Raw genomic sequence first — 17,500 nt, 5'->3', positions numbered from 1 at the left:
AAGGTGAGCACCTATGCCTTATGTAATAGAAAATACTTTGGTGAGACAGGCGTGAGTCTTACTAAGCGTTTGCCCCAACAGAAATATGTTATATTCAGGGGACACTCTTCTGCTACCGGTGGGACACAGGCCATCAGATGGGTAAGTCAGTTGTGCGTATTGTCTTTCCTTCCGCTGATGACCATGCCCGTAGATTGGTGGAAACCTCCTTGATTAAGGCCTCTTTCACACGAGCCAACAAATGTATGACATCGGTGGCGGACACTAGTTGTTTCCTTGTGTGAAAGAGGCCATTGTGTGTCACCGTGTGGTGGGGTGCGTGTGACATGGCGTGGTGGTATGTTAGGTGATACTGTATGGTTGTGTGTGTGGTGACATTGTCGAGTAACACAAGGAAGGTGTGTAGCACAGAGTGTCTGTGTAGGGGGCGGGGGGACTGTCTCTGTAGATGACATGAAAAACAAAGTGTGTATATTTTGAGTACAACATTTAGTAGTATATTTAGTTCCACAAATGTATTTCTTGAACAAATATACACATACGTGTGGTTGTTGTTTTATTGATTGTGCAATTGTTCATATTCTGGAAATTCCGTCCGGGCAATGCTTGGCACTTTTACCTAGTCTATTTGTTAATCTACTTATATGTTTGTATGTGTGTATATATGCATGTATTGCATGTCCATTTGCAAAGGAAATGGACATGGATGATCATGTCCTATGAACAAAAATTGATGGTTAAATGTAATTATAGTCATGCATTTTTCTGTGATATATGTGTGTGTGTTCTGTAAAATATATTAATTAAATGATACGCTGCAGTTATTGTTTTATTCTCTGAGCAATTGTCCTGGAAAGCGATTTTTACCCAGCTAATAATATCACACTTTCACCTAGTTTATTTGTTATTCTAGACACACGATATATATGTGTGTGGATGTGGATGTTTATGTATGCATGTTTATGGAATTTATATACTACTAAAAAAAATGTACTATTAAATATTTTACGCAAAATGAACATTCAGATCTGTTGACACCATGATGAATACCATACCGTACTGCATGCTAAATCCACTCGTCTCACATCGCATAAAATTTATCCTGTTACCTCATAGAATCATCAATCCTCGTCAAAAAACAAAAAGAAACCATTACCAAGAGAAGGTTTAAGCTTGTGTTTGGATAATTAGCTGGCTAACTGGTGCTTGTGATATGGTGGGGTTACCTCTATTTCGTAAATAGTTAAATCAACTGTTCTGTACATCGATAGTGTGCTAAAAATGTATATGGATGCTGTTTTTAAGTCACATTACTTGTGAAACGGTGATTTTTTTATGTGATTACGGATCATTTTAAGCACTCGAGTCATCACTCTAAAAGAGCCAGACTCATATAGGTAATTTATAGCTGAGTACCCACTACATTTCTCCCCGTGTCATATATATATATATATTTAATATAATATATATAAGTATATATATATTAATTATATATATATTAATATATTTATTTATATATATATTATATTATATATTTATATGATATATATATATATATATATATATATATATATATATATCATATGTATATATGTATATTATATATGTATCTATAAATAAATGTGTATATATACATATATGGGTATCTCTGTGTCTGTGCGTTTATCTGAATGTATATATGACTTCATAAGCAGATGCTGGGGAGATATCATTACTATGCTCTACATTTTTTTTTCTAGTATATGTGATCTAACAAAAAAAAATATTGCAACTCAATAAGATATATTTTCAAAATATAAGATGTCTATATTATACCATAAACATACAAGCCAGTACACATCAAATACCAGGGCACACGTGTACAAAATTGATAAATCACTCAAAGTGAAACATTCTGATACAGAAACTAGAATTATAAGAAACAACTGGAAAAGTCATAACCAATTCAAATATTATCTAACAGATTTCAACTGATTAAATTTCATATATCTTTAAATACATAAAAAATAAATAAATAAAAAAAATAAAAATTTATAACTTTTTTGGCCTAAGATCCTGTAAATGACTATAGTCATTACCACTGAAAAATGAAATACATTACGTAAGCACTTTAAACGATTTTTTTTTTCTTTTTTTCTTTTTTTTTACATTCGAAAACAAGATGAATAAATAAAAAGCGAGAGAAAGAAAGGAAATAGGGTTCGTCGTTTAGAAGCTCGGCGTGTGATAGAGTCCATTAATGCCATTACCATTTGTCGCTCCACCATTACCATTCCCGTTAGCATTAGGGGCACCATAGTAATATCCATTACCGTTCCCATTACCATTACCATTGCCGTTTCCATTGATAGCACCATTACCGTTGCTATTGCTGTACCCATTACCATTTCCATTCGTATATCCATTTCCATTACCATTGACAATGCCATTACCATTGTGTAGCCATTGCCGTTACTATAATCATTTCCGTTACCGTTGGTGTATCCATTTCCGTTACCATTGCCATTGATAAATCCATTACCGTTTCCGTTGGTGTACCCATTTCCGCTACTTCTGGAGTATCCATTTCCATTACCATTGTCATTGATAACTCCATTTCCGTTGCCGTTGGTATATCTATTTCCGTTACCATTAGTAACTCCATCCCCGTTGCCGCTGGTGTAGCCATTCCCGCTACCGTTGATAACACCATTTCCATTACCATTGGTATATCCATTGCCGTTTGTGTAACCATTGCCGTTCGTGTATCCATTTCCATTCAGCTTTCCAATCTCAGCATTCAAATTGTAGAACTGTTCAGCCGGGGAACAGCCAAAGTTGTACCACCAATCGCACACGCAGTACTGCTGATTAAACACTGTGCCGTTGGGACAAAGGAACCAATCGATCCTGCCTCCTGCCTGACAGATACAGAACACCTGAAATGCATCAATAGTAACTGCTGATTATTCTTAAAGAAATTAAAAATAATGGGATTATGTTCGGTAACTCACCAATCAAGTTCATTTACAGTGGATAACAGTGATATTTGTGTGTGTGTGTGTTTAATTGTCAATTTCTATCAATATATCAGTACAAGACTGTTGAAGACCCACCTTACTCTATTACTGCTTTTACATCGGTTGACACTCACCTGGCAGCCAGCCTCAGGAGAAGTATCAGCGTAATATCCAGGAAGTTGGCCGTTGCAGGAGAACCCGGTGGTGGGGACGAAGGCCAGAATGGGGTAGTCCACACCTGGGACGCCTCCACCGCCAATGGCATCAGCTAGAGCTTCTGAAGGGATCCATAATGCCATTGGCGTACACGGTCACTCCATTTCCGTTGTGATATCCTCCGTTTATACCGTTTCCATTAGCATACACTCCATTACCATTTCCACCGTTTCCATTAACATATGCTCCTTGCCATTTACACCATTTCCTTAACGTATACACTATTTCCATTTCCACTAGCACCATTACCATTTCCGTGTGTCATTTCCATTCACACCATTACCATTGATATATCCGCCATTGCCATTTCCATTTCTAAATGCTCCATTCACACCATTTACACCAATTCCATTAACATATGCCCCATTTCCACTTACACCATTTCCATTAACATATACACCATTTCCATTTACGCCATTACTATTTCCATTATCGTTTCTATATACTCCATTTCCATTTGTATTCCCGTTACCATTTCCAGTGAAAGGTGGCAAGTAATTTGCTTCTGCCGAGAATATTCCAATGAGAGCTGCAAGATAGAACATAATGATAATAATAATAATAATAATAATAATAATAATAATAATAATAATAATAATAATATCAAATTTGTATATGAAAAATGCCTCATAATATCTACGCATTTAGCTCTATAGGCAAAAGATGATAGCATGCATATATGTAGCGCACATTCACACACACACGCACACACACACACACACACACACACACACACACACACACACACACACACACACACACATATATATATATATATATATATATATATATATATGTATATATATATTATATTTATATATATGTATATATGACACATCAGCGTTCTCCTTACTTAGTAATATGAAATTGGGTTTAATGGAAATCATTTCAGATTCTTCCAGAAGAATCTTTATCGATAGAAACACGTATAGATGCAGCGAGAAGAAAGAGCGAGATGTGGAAGCGCGATGACGACTGTGTTTGGATCCCCGCTTTATATAGCTGCTCTTCGCTTTCTTCTACACGCTCAGGTCAAGTAATTACTTATTAACTGATCAAGCAATTCCTTGCGCTATATTCTCAAAAAAAAAAAAAAAAAAAAAAAAAAAAGTTAAAATTACCGAATAAAACGTATAATCAACTGAAATTTATACACACAGATCTAAAGCATATACACACCTGTATGTATGTATGTATATCAATGTGTGTGAGTGTGTGTGTGTGTACAAATATATGTATATATATTTACACCAAAAAAGTAATTAGAACCCCCCCCCCCCTAAAAAAGTGAGTAAATAAGATATTCAACTTAAATTTCCTCACAAAAAATTAACCTGTTTATGTCTGTGTATATTAAATTGTTTAAGTATTACTATACACACATTGATATATATATATATATATATATATATATATATATATATATATATATATATATATATATATATATATATATATATCTGTGTGTGTGCAAATAAACATGTTTTGTACATGATTTTTTATCAATTATTAAATAAGAAAAAAATACACATATTTGTGTATGTATATGTGTATATATGTATATATACTATATTTCTGTACATTATATTCCATAAAAAAAAAAAAATATATATATATATATATATATATATATATATATATATATATATATTATATATATATGGAAAACTTTATATGTGAGTGATTTTGTGTGTGCATACAAAAATATATATGTTTTTTTTCTCTGGTTGTGTGTCTGTAAATATATAAATATATATGTATACATGTACACACACAGGCATATATATATACTATACACTGCATACCACACAACAGACACATATAATACTATACACTGTATATAACACTACACTAACAACATTTATGAATATAATATATATATATATATTATAATATAAATTATTATAATATATATAATTATATATATATAAATGGATAAATATAACATATTATATAGGTAGATATAAATATATATAGAATATATTGTAAACCAACACATTGGTGTATACACACACACATGTACAATGTATAGAGTGTGAGATAATATATCGGATATATATGCACACACAATTATTTAAATATATATGTTAAATAGCAGACATACACATACACATATGATGTGTGTGTAAAAGCTCTGATGATAAAGTACTGTACTATACGCATATTCTTTATCTTATAGTAATTAAATTTTAAACATTCATAAATTGATATGTATAAAGAAGATAAATGATGATACAAGAGTGATATACATATCTAATCTGATAAATAAAGTTCACTGTCTGTATAAGTTCCTTCCCTATTTAATTCCTTGAGATTCAAAGTTGTTAAAACTTGGATCACTTGGCTAAGCTGACGCGAGGAACAACAACGGGTGGATGATATCAGAGTATATGGTGAGGTCGAAAATAGTTGAAGCAAATCCTTGAACAAAAATACTGTATACAGCTAAATCTTCATTTTTTGTGGTTGTACTTCAGCCTAGAGTTGAATTTTGATACGAAGAGTAACAGGGAAAGAGGATACCAAGTAGACGTATAGCAGAGAGTGGATGGAGGAAAGCCTGTCTTTGTAGACGAGATAAAAAATGAAGAATGTATACTTTGAATACAACGATCTAGTTCCACATATGTATTTCTTCATCAAATTTTATACTGTCTTTGGTTGTTTTATTTATTGTGCAGTTGTTCATATTCTGGAAAGTCAATTTCTGCCTGGGCAATGCCTGGCACTTTTACTTAATCTCTGTCAGTCTACATGTTTGTATTCGGATGTATGCATGAATAAATGTATTACATGCAGTTATTGTTTTATTCTTTGCGCAATATTTTATATCCTGGAAAGCGAATTTTTGCCCAGGTAATATCTTGCACTTTCACCTAGTCTATCAGTCAATCTACACACAAATATTTGTGTTTATGTATGTATATTTATGGAATTTGTGTATTAATAACGAAAAAAAGTTCTGCTCATTAATTCTTTTTCTTCAAAACTACTCGTAATTCTAAGTGAAATAGACACCAATAATCATAATTTATGAACAAAAAATTATATGCATTTTTGTGTGATGTTAAAAGAAAAAGAAAAAAAAAACTTATATGTCCACTGCAACTGTATCACTGCCAATGAGACTGGAGCCACGAAGTATTGCTGATTAAACACTGTGCCGTTGGGACAAAGCAAAGAGTCGATTCTGCCTCCTGCCTGACAGATATGGAATACTTGAAATGCATATGTTTATTAATCGCAAACAAAATAAAAATTCTTAATTTGTTCTGCTAATATGTTCAGTAACTCAGCAATGAGTCCAATTAATTCCTTTCCATATATCTGTACATGGCTCTGTTCAAGCCACCTCACTCTCTTACTGCTTCTTACGTGTATTTGCAAACACTACTGGAAAAATGTGAAATATATTAGTTTTTACTTAACCTCAGTTGATAATAGTGATTCCTAATCTAGAAAATCGTATTGCAAGTATTCTTGTCCCCCCCCCCCATTCTTATCTATATTTTACTCTAAAAAAAAAAAAAAAAAAATTAGCTTTACTTTTAGAGAAGTCTTGCCACTCACCTGGCAACCAGCCTCGGGAGATGTATCAGCATAATATCCAGGAAGTAGGCCGCTGCAGGAGAACCCTGTGGAGGGGACGAAGGCCAGGATGGGGTAGTCCACACCTGGGACGCCTACACCGCCAATGGCATCAGCTAGAGCTCTGAAGGGATCCACAATACCATTGGCGTACACGGTCACTCCATTTCCGTTGTAATATCCTCCGTTTACACCGTTTCCATTGACATACACCCCATTACCATTTACACCATTTCCATCAACGTATACCCTATTACCATTTACACCATTTCCATTTCCATAACCGCCATTACCATTTCCATTTCTGAATGCTCCATTCACTCTTGTTTACACCATTTCATTAACATATGCCCCATTACCATTCACACCATTTCCATTTCCATTGACGCCATTACCATTTCCATTGCCGTTTCTATGTACTCCATTTCCATTTGTATTCCCATAGCCTTTACCATTTCCATTGAAAGGTGGCAAGTAATTTGCTGCTGCCAAACATATTCTAAAAAAAGTTGCAAAATAGATAATAAGGATTAGATATGCCTAAGTGCACACATTATTTCTTCTACGCGCTCAGTTCAAGGTATTTACGCATTGACTGATCAAGCAATTCCTGTAACGTGGTATATTATCAAAGAACTAATTATATTTTAACGAATAAAACAGAAAACTAAGGAATTTATAAATCTGTTTATAAGTATGTATATCAATGTGTATATTTGTGTACTTATATATATACACACAAGCCATTTTTGTTGTTTCACACATATATATACATTGGATAATTTTTTTATATTGACTGATTTTGTTTGTGCATATTACTTTAATTTTTTTTTGTGTTTTTTTGGGTGTATATATATTCATAATTGTTTTATACTTATATGTATATATAGTAAATAGGGTTATAACATAGATTTTTCAGTATATATGTATATATATTACTATATAAGTTATTTTATCCACACATATACATGGGTGTTTTAGATACCCGTATGTGCATATATAGAGAGATGTGTGCGTAAAGATAAAATTTTTATATATGCACACACATCTCTCTCTCTGTATAGATTTTTTTATATCTAAATTATAAAACCACAACATGTGTGTATGTTTACCCCATTACATATTTTAAAATGTACTGTAGGGACCCTGTGAATATATACATACATTAGCTTTTTTTGTAATTTAAATTGTAAAAAAACCAAAAATTTTTAAACATATATATGCAAAAAATTATTTGTGGAGTGGGGTGTATAACTTTAAATGCTTATTATAAATCTGTGGGGTTCGATTTTTTACCACCCCTGAGCCGAGCAATTCTTATAATTTGGTACGTGTAAAAATTTTTAATAAAATCCCAAAAGGGACAAAAAGAACACATTTATTAAATTAAAAAAAAGATAGACCAATGACAAAAAAAAACGAGCATAAATAATAAAAAAAAGAAAAAAACCAAAGCCAGATCCCTTAAAAAGGGTGTGTACGGGTTCCCAAAAGCTCTCAGCCAAACCCTCCCCTGAGAAGCTCAAAATTTTGCTCTGACGAAAATTTAGCGGGGGTAGGTATAGCCCCTGGCCGATGGTTTTCCCAAAGACAAGGGTTGTTTGCGGGTTGTAACTCCTTTAAGATGCGACCAGGCAAAGGCAAAAATGGGGTTGAAAGTCCCGGGGAAAAAAGACGTAGGGCGGCCTCACTAATCCCTCCCCACCCCGGGAAAAAGGAGGGGTGATTTGGGGAAACCCCTCGACTGACTATCGGCTCAAGGCGAGAGCCGACACCCTTCCACCAAAATAGGCTGGAATTGGTGGGGAAACCCTTTGGGGCTCACATTCAGTGGGCCCTAGGGTTGCAGGTACTCGGGTTTCCGAGGCCCAAATATCACTGCGGGGCCTTGCTTTTGGCAATGTACAAGAAAAAAAGGAAAATCAGGGCAGAGAAAAGGGCAGGATTCAAAGGCCGTGGGACTCCAAAGGTGGTGGGATGCGGGGAACAGGGCTGCAAAAAGGTCATGCCATTAAATCCACTGGGATGACAGCAGCAAACAGCATCAGATCCATTTGGTTTTCATTGATCAAACAACTCATCAGGACAGGGGCCCAGGAAGACCATGCAATGGCTGTTTGTAAAATTGGGCCAGAGTTTTTTCATGTGGAAAAAAAATAAAGGGGACCTTTTTCCTATGCAAGCACGGGAAATTTTTGATCTTTTTTATTAAGGTTCCCCCCTAACATTATAAAAAACATATCCCAATCACCGAAAAAAATATTTTAACTTCCCAATGTAATACATTAAACTTAAAAAAAAATTTACCGGTAAATTTTTCTCACAAGAGAAACATCAAAACATTTTCCCGGTCATCGGGAGAGTGTTCTACAAAAACCCCCATCGGGAAACCACTACCCTCCAGTTCGCCCTTTGTGCCTCGTAGGGCAGCAATAAAATTACGAGAAGTCGAAAAACCTTTTTCTTTACCGGTCTTTGGGCCAAAAAATCACAGGTCCGTGCGCTTTGTGACCCTTAAAGGGGACCTGCCCCGCGTCCATCAGACCCAGGGGCTTTCTGAGGGGGATTTTTTCGTAAAATTAACTCCCAACACCCCAAATAAAGAAAGCAGGTATAGATTTCCCTTTTCAACGAAAATCTTTGTTATATTCTCTACATTGTTTACTTGCAATACGCTGCATCACGTGCCTGTTTAACTTTGAAAAACCCTTTCTTACAGGTTTTTTACATTTAATTTTTTTTGTTAACCCAAACGGGGATAAGGGTATAAAAAAAAAAAAATTGCCCAAAGCATAAAATAAAAGGGTTTGGGTTTTTTTAACCGACCTTTTAACTGAAAAATTGATAGAAAACCCAACTGAGGTATCATCGGCCCCCATCGGCGGGGATTCTTCTCATTTTAAGTGCATATAAATATTTTAAAACTATTCTGTTACCCCTTTCACATACCCTTTATTTTCTGGATGATAAGGGGTTGTAAAGTTTATCTTAGTTTCCACAGCTTAAAAACCCGCTCGGGAAAAAGAAAAATTAAAAAATTCGTCCCATTATCACATATGAAACTTGTGGTGGCCAAGATTTTTAATAAAATCATTAACCCAAAGCTTTGTGCCATTTTTACGGTTTGGGTTTATTTTTAAAGGGGTAAAACTAGAAAAAACGTGATAACTGATCTACAATCACCAAGCCCTACTTGAAACCCATTTTTCCACTTAGGCAATTAAAACGAGATCCATGCGGGCCCCGCTCGGGGGAGTTTTAATTTGAAAGGGGAAAATCTGCTAAGGGTCGCTCTACCCCTTTTTTTGACTTTAGTTTTTTAAAACAGGTCGACACTTTACTTACATAATTCCTAGAAATAACTAATGCCACAAGGAAAATTACAATTCCTGGATTTTTCCTATATGAAACGATAGGTCCCAGGATGCCCCAGCTTTTACTATTAGGAGAAAAGGGCCGGGGCATGTAATCGGGCATTTAAAAAGGAATACCAATTGACTTCCCAAAACTAGAAGCCTTATTTTGGGCGTATATAGAACTCCATCTATCAAGCCCAAACTCGCCCCAATTTTTTGCAGGAAATTTCCCCGCTTAGGGAATGATCGCCCTTTCAAGAAAATCAAATGATTTCTTTGTAAAGAGAGTCTTCAACCTGTAATGCAAAAAATATTTGGGGGATCTAAGGTGGTCAAATTTTACGGGTGTTTTGGGTTTAATCTCCCTAGTTTAAGAGATCGGGGTCCCTGTTTTACTTTGCCCCTTTTCTTTATAGAAGATTTTAAAAATTTCAAAACCCCATTTTTTTAATGACTCCAGCGGTCATTCTAGCAGTTTTATTTGGGAAAGTTTAAAATTAGACAAATGCTTATGTTTCCGTATAGACATAATTTAGGGCCATAAACTATGGTTTGAAATTTTTTAATAGCTTAAAACAACAGCTAAAGCCTCCCCAACTGGGTCGCTGATTAACGAATCCTGCACCTCAAAAGTTTGCACTGAAAAAAGAAACTGGGTGAGGTTGTTCCCCAAGCTTTTGGATCAAAAAAGCACCAAGGGCCCCGCTGACTTGAAATCTGAAATGGATTTCAAAACGCAAGTCGAAATTGGGAAACTTTTCAAGAAAAGGAGCAAAACCTTGCTTCCTTCAAACTAACTAAAGCCCTTTCATTTTCTGGTTCCCCATACAAACGTGGCATTCTTCTTATTTTAAATCAAAAGTAAGCATTTTATTTTAGAGTGACTTTGATATGTCTGCGGAAATATCCGGGCAGCACCCATAATCCTTCTCACCTGCTGTGAGTTTGGTGGGTGTAGGAAGGCACATATGGCCTTCACTTTTAAAAAAAGGGGCGGCTGTCACCTGCAGCAGGGAAAAGAGGAAAACCTAAAAATTTAAGTTCTGGGGAAACAATCTCCATTTTGCCCTGTTTTTAAATTTTAAAACCTGCATGAGACCAAAAAATAAGGTTTCTCCAGATGATCAAAAGTTTTTTTTTTTTTTTTCTGAAAAGCTTTTTCTATAGATAAAGATATCATCTTAAAAATTAAAAAAGTGATGACGTCCTTAAAAATGGACTCAAAACCAAGTTAGCTAGCCTCTTTATAAAATGCTTGGAGCGGGCTTTAAAAAAACCCAAAAGGCATTCGAATTTCCCTTGAAAAAAAGTTTTGTCCAAACCCAAAATTTCCTTTTTTTAGGGCGATCTGCCTATTAAACCCCTATAAATCCAGTTTCCTGCTCTAGAGTCAGAGTAAAAAGAAAAGTGCTTCTCCGGACTGTCAAATTTCTTCTTATCCTTTGGGGAAATGGATATGTACTCCTATTTTAAAAATTTTCCCAAATTGGGGCCCGTAGTCAAAACAAAAACGATGAACCCCTCCTTTTTTTCCACTAGAACCACAATTTTCAAACCATGGGGTCATTGATGTTTCAATTAAATCCTGCTTTAAGCCCTTTTACTGACACTCAACTTTTAAAAGTCTTTGGCCGCTGGGGGAAGGGCGCCACTGTCCCAAAAAATAAAGGGGCTGCACACCCTGGTAATCCAAAGCACAATACCCTTTGGGTTTTAACCAAAATCATTTTATCACCATCCCAAAAAAACCCTTGTGCTTCTGTAGAATAGGGAAGACCCTTTCTCCTTTGTTCCCTTTTTTTAAATTTCCCAAATCTGGAAGATTTGCCTGGGTTACTACCCCCAGAATTAAAATGAAAGGCACTACCTATCATTGCTATTTTAAATTGGGTTTGAGTTTGAAAATTCTTCCCCCTTTTGTTTGTAGCTTACCATTTTTGAGCTTAATTTTGCGAGGTAAAGTATTAACTGGGCCCCCTATTTTAAACTTTCCTATTCTGTAACTTGCAACTGAATGAGGAATTTGATAATCATGCCCAAAAGACCCTCCCTATGTTAAAAACCCCCATCAGGAAAACCACGATTTACTGAACATAAAATTTAAAATTTGCACTCATTGGAGGAATGCTAGCATTTTTTTGAGAAATCTAGACACAGAAATGGTTGTTGAAAAAGGGGCGTTTATAAAATCAAAAACCCCTTTCTGTTTTCCTTTTCAAAAGGGAAATTTAGAAATTCCTGGTGTCTTTATAGGTTACAGGGACTCCCCAATTTTAAAACAAAGAAAGATAAGTCTGTTTCCCGGGCCCGATTTGAAAAGAACCCAAATGAATTCAAAACACGCATTTGATCAAAGGGCCCAATTTTAAGGAACCCGGAAAATCACAGTTTTCAATCAACTACAACTAATCCCGTGTGTTTTGGCTAAAATCCCCCGGGGCAAAAAAAATCCCCAAATCCCTTTTTTTTCTAAAAAATCAACAAATCACCAAACACTAATAATTTACCTGGCTCCTTTGGAACGTGGATAATTCCCTTAAAAGACTTCAAACCGAGACTTCAAAAAAGGATGCAAAAAATCCAGTGTCAATGAATGCAGGCAATTCCTGACCTTAATTTCAAACTTTTTTTTAAAGGTCGACCCACTAAATTCTTATCAACACTAAGCATAAATCCATCTCCCTTTTAAAATTTGCCAACAGATTTTCGGGAGTTTTTAAAACTGCTGGCTTCCCGAAAAGGGGACAGCATTCTGAAAAACCCGTGATTGTTCCTTTTTTTGCGGCTGCTGTAAACCCGGGCATCGGGGGATCTTGATGACCCGGGTGTAAAAATCGCCAAAAAACATTAGACAGAGGCCCTTCCCCTGCAATCTTTTTGGGGAGGTTTTCCTTTGGAGCGGGGGAAAGCGGGAGTACGGCCACTATTAGCATTATAGACTCGAATTGACAGACCCAACCCCCCCAGAAAAAGCCCTTTTCCTCAATAAAAAGCATTATTCCGACAGTGCCAAATACTTTCCCTATTCGTGACCCAGTTGTGTCAAAGAACCACTTCACCTGAAACCCAAACCCAAAGGGTCGTAAACTTTCTGGTAAACCTTGAAGAAAAATTCTTTTTAAAAGTTAGTGTTACAAACCCCCAAATTTTATTAGGAAAATCCCTTGCACCCGAAAGAACTGCGGGTTCAATTTTTAAAAATGAAAAACTTTTTGGCGACTGTTTCCCTTTCTTAAGTCTAATTTGATTCTATTTTTTCTAAAAAAATCCCCTGAAAATTCTTACACTACCAAATTTGTCCCTTAAAGCCCTTCTAAATTCTTCCCAAATAATAATTGTGCAAACTGAAACCCCTATTAAAAATAGTTTTTTGCATGAAACCCTTTAAAAGTATTTTGCAACTTTTAAACCTGGTTTCATCATGTCCCTCTGGAATGACCCTTTCAATCTTACGAATCCTTGTTCAAATTTTATCCCGTCGTTTCATGGGGTCATTGAGTGAAAAATTTTGCTTCAAAAAAATTGGGGATTTTTTTGCTTGGCAATTTTTTAAAAATTACCGGCATCACGTTTTTCTACCCCTTATTATCCCCATTAATAAACCGGGAAATTACACTAGATCTTGGGGCTGCAAGAGGGTTTTGGGCTCACAGAGGAAGGGTTAGGGAAAACGAGGGTTGAGGAAACTGGGTACGAGGTGTTGGGATAGTTCTATGGTTAAAATGGGGTTTCCCGGTTTTGAAGACTGGTTTTTTTGATAATGGGTTTTAAATATAGGTCTACGTCATGGCCTTAGCGTTCGCAGTGCTGGGACTATCACTTGCAAAAACTGGCACGGACAATTGTTCATTACTAAAAATCTAACATTCATACCCTTTAGCAAAACATTATTTTGGGTACTAAGTGTTGCATAAAATGCTTTCAATCTTAAACTAAAATTTTTTTTGAAAAAACAAGATTATCCTTGAACATTTTTTTCCCGTTTTACTTAGTAAAACTCGCAATTTCTGTAAAGGAAAATTTTCCTTTAGGCTGATTTTCATTTCCTTCGTTTTCATGGGGGATTTAAAGGACCAACAGCGGGGCTGGTGCTTTAGTTTTTTTTTCTAAAAAGAAGGATCTCTTTAAAACCACAAAGGGAAAGCAAAGCTTCTCATGGTCTGCTATTGAATTGGATTTGGGGAAATTGATCAGAAAATTACGTTCATTAAAATTTTAAAGGTTTCACAACTCAAAAGGGGTCTTCAATAAAGAACAAAATACCTAAACTTTACCCCCAACAAAGTCTGTGCTTTTTTTAAAAAAAAATCAACCCCAAAAAGAATACTGGGAAATTTGTGGGCAATTTTCTTGATTTAAAAAATCTGTTACAAAAAAAATCAAACTTTACTCACCATTTTTCAGTGTTGGTAAAGGTTTTTCTTTCTCAGAGCAACAAAATTTTTACAATCTTTTGCTGTATGTCCGAGCACAAAGAACCCAAAAACTGCAAAAAATTTACATCAACAAAAATAGGACAAGGGTGAAAAGCAAAACTGTCATTTGAAAAAATGTATAAAATCCCTGGGGGGCCCGCGGGATAGCGTACACTGAAAAATTTGAAAAAAAAAAAAAAACATTTCCCATGTACATTTTTCCTGGCTGAGTTTAAAACTCACTTCCTGGCCAAAATCCCCTCCCCCAAAAAAATCACGTATACAAACCAATTTTTCCCGGGGGTTAAAAAGCCGATACAACTAAAGGGGTCCCGTACGACTGGGTGAATATGAAAAAAAATTAAAACCCCCAAAATGAAGTACAACAAGGGGAAGATCAAGAAATCAAGTTCACTTTCTTTTTAATACACATTGCCAAACCCTTTTAAAGACGTTTTCTGGATATTTTTATTATCAAAAAAAAAAACATTGTTTTATCCAAAAGACTAAACAACGGGAACAAATCTTAATTTCCCTTTAAAAACCATTTCCTAAACTGTTTCAAAAACAAAAAAAAAAATTTTGAAAAAGACATTAATAAACGCAAAGGCGGGGTTTCCGGTTATACCAATATTTTTTGCAAAATAAAATTTTGTACATAAATACCCCGGGGCTGCCTACCAATGTAAGGGTCGATTTTACACAGCCCTAGAGCCGAGCAATTCTTATAATTTAGGTTAGCGTGTAAGAATTTAATAAAATCTAAATGGACAGAAAGATACACATTTATTAAATTAAAAAAAATGATAGACACAATGACAATAAAAAAACGAGCATCAATAATAAAAAAAAACAAAAAAAGCCAATACTTATAAATGGTGTGTACAGGCCCACGAGCTCTCAGCCAACTGCCTGAGAAGCTCAGCAATTGCTCGGACTAAATTTTAGCGCGGGTGGGTAGTAGTCCTGGCCGATGGTCTTCCAAGACGGGGGGTTTGGGTTTGCGGGTTTTGTAACTCCTTTTAAGATGCGACGCAGGCTAAGGCGAAAATAGGGTTGAAAGTCCCGTGGAAAAAGACGTATGGCTGCCTCACTACATCCCTCCCGATCCCGGAAAATATCTCATAAATAAACCTCACTGCCGACTACCCGTTTAAATTCCTTTTCTATTTAATCCCCTGGATGACATTAGAGTAGTTGGTAAAGTAGAGTGTAGTTGAAACAAAACCTGCCTTTCTTATTAAATAAACTTTGAATAAAAATACTGTATGCAGATAAAACGAAGTTTCCTGAGGTTTTACTTTTGCCTATGGCTGAATGTTGATGTGGAGAGTAATACAGGGAAGGATACGCCAAGTAGGTGTGTAGCAGAGTGTGTGGAGCAAAACCTTTGTAGTCTCTGTATACTTTGAGTAAAACGATTCAGTTCCACAAATGTATTTCTTCACCAAATGATATACTGTCTGTAGTTATTGCTTTACTGATTGTGCATTTGTACCTATTCTGGAAAGCAAATTCTTCCTGGGCAATGCCTGGCATTTTTAACTAGTCTATTTTCTTTTTTTTCCCTTTTTTTTTTTTTTTTTTGATCATTCAAAAAATGGTCAAATGTAATTCAAAACATGATTTTTTCTGCGATGTGTAGACATATGTGTGCGTGTGTGTCTACTGCAAAATATATATCTTATTATTTTATTTTTGTGGGAATTGTTTATGTACTGGAAAATGATTTTTTGCCACAGTTTATTTCTGGAACTTTCTAGTCTATATGTCAATCTACAAAATATATATATGCGTTGTTGTTGTTTATGTATGTTTATTTATGGAATTTTTTATGCTAATACCGAAGAATATGTCTGGTTCCATTTATACTTTTTCTTCAAAATTACTAGTTATTTTGCGCGAAATGGACATCAATGATCTTAACTTATGAATACAAATTGATGGTCATGTGTATAGACATTCATTTTGTGTGGTGTTATAAAAAGAAGAAGAAGAAAAAGTACTAAGTTCACTGTAACTGTATCACTGATAATGAGATTGGAACCACGCTGAGGCATTTGAAAATACGTAGAATCTACGTTAGCTGCTGACACCATGGTGAATAAACCCGAAGTATAGCATGCTAAATCCACTCGTCTCCACAACCCTCAAACTTTATCCTCTTACCTCAAGAATCAACAATCCTCGTCAGCGAACTAAACAAAACAAAGAAAACCCTTTTCGCTTCAGCATTCTTTTTTTATTTTTTTATTTCAGTTTGAATTTCCCTCTACTTTCTTCGATGTTAGCTACTGAAATAAAAGTTGACTATAAGCGCGGAAAGCACCTACTATATAAAATTAAGCACATAGAGACAGAGAGAAGCTTTAAGCGTGTGTGGACAGTGCTTTTGGGATTATTATCTGGCTAACTGGTGTGCTATGGTGAGTTACCTCTTTTTTTCGCAATAGGTGCGCAGTCTGATGTTCTGTTTATCGGTATTGTGCTAACAAGTTATATGGATGTTGTTTTTATGTTCCTTTCTATTCAGAATGTGATTTTTTCCGTTGTTTTTTGCGGGATAATATAACCACTCGAGATATCCACTCTAAATGAGACAGACTATTGTTTAGTGCCCACAACATTGCCCCCCGTATCACCTCACACACCACCAAAAATAAATCCAAAGAACAACAATACAGCACATATTACAAGGTTCGTTTCGGGCAGGAAATTGAATTGAGAAAATTTTTCTGTTGCCAAACCCTCTCTTTGGAAATGATACGACCACAAGTTTTACCATGTAACTGCCTCGTGTTTATTATAAACCTATTTATTCCAAAATGAGCTCATATCTAAATTTCTTCCATATAATTGTATATTATCTTTATATAATATTATCTATATTATATATATATATATTATAGTATATATTATAATATAA

This window comes from Penaeus monodon, chromosome 40, assembly GCF_015228065.2.
Source record: "Penaeus monodon isolate SGIC_2016 chromosome 40, NSTDA_Pmon_1, whole genome shotgun sequence".
In the NCBI taxonomy this organism is placed as follows: domain Eukaryota; kingdom Metazoa; phylum Arthropoda; class Malacostraca; order Decapoda; family Penaeidae; genus Penaeus; species Penaeus monodon.
This window is presented reverse-complemented; position numbering follows the sequence as displayed.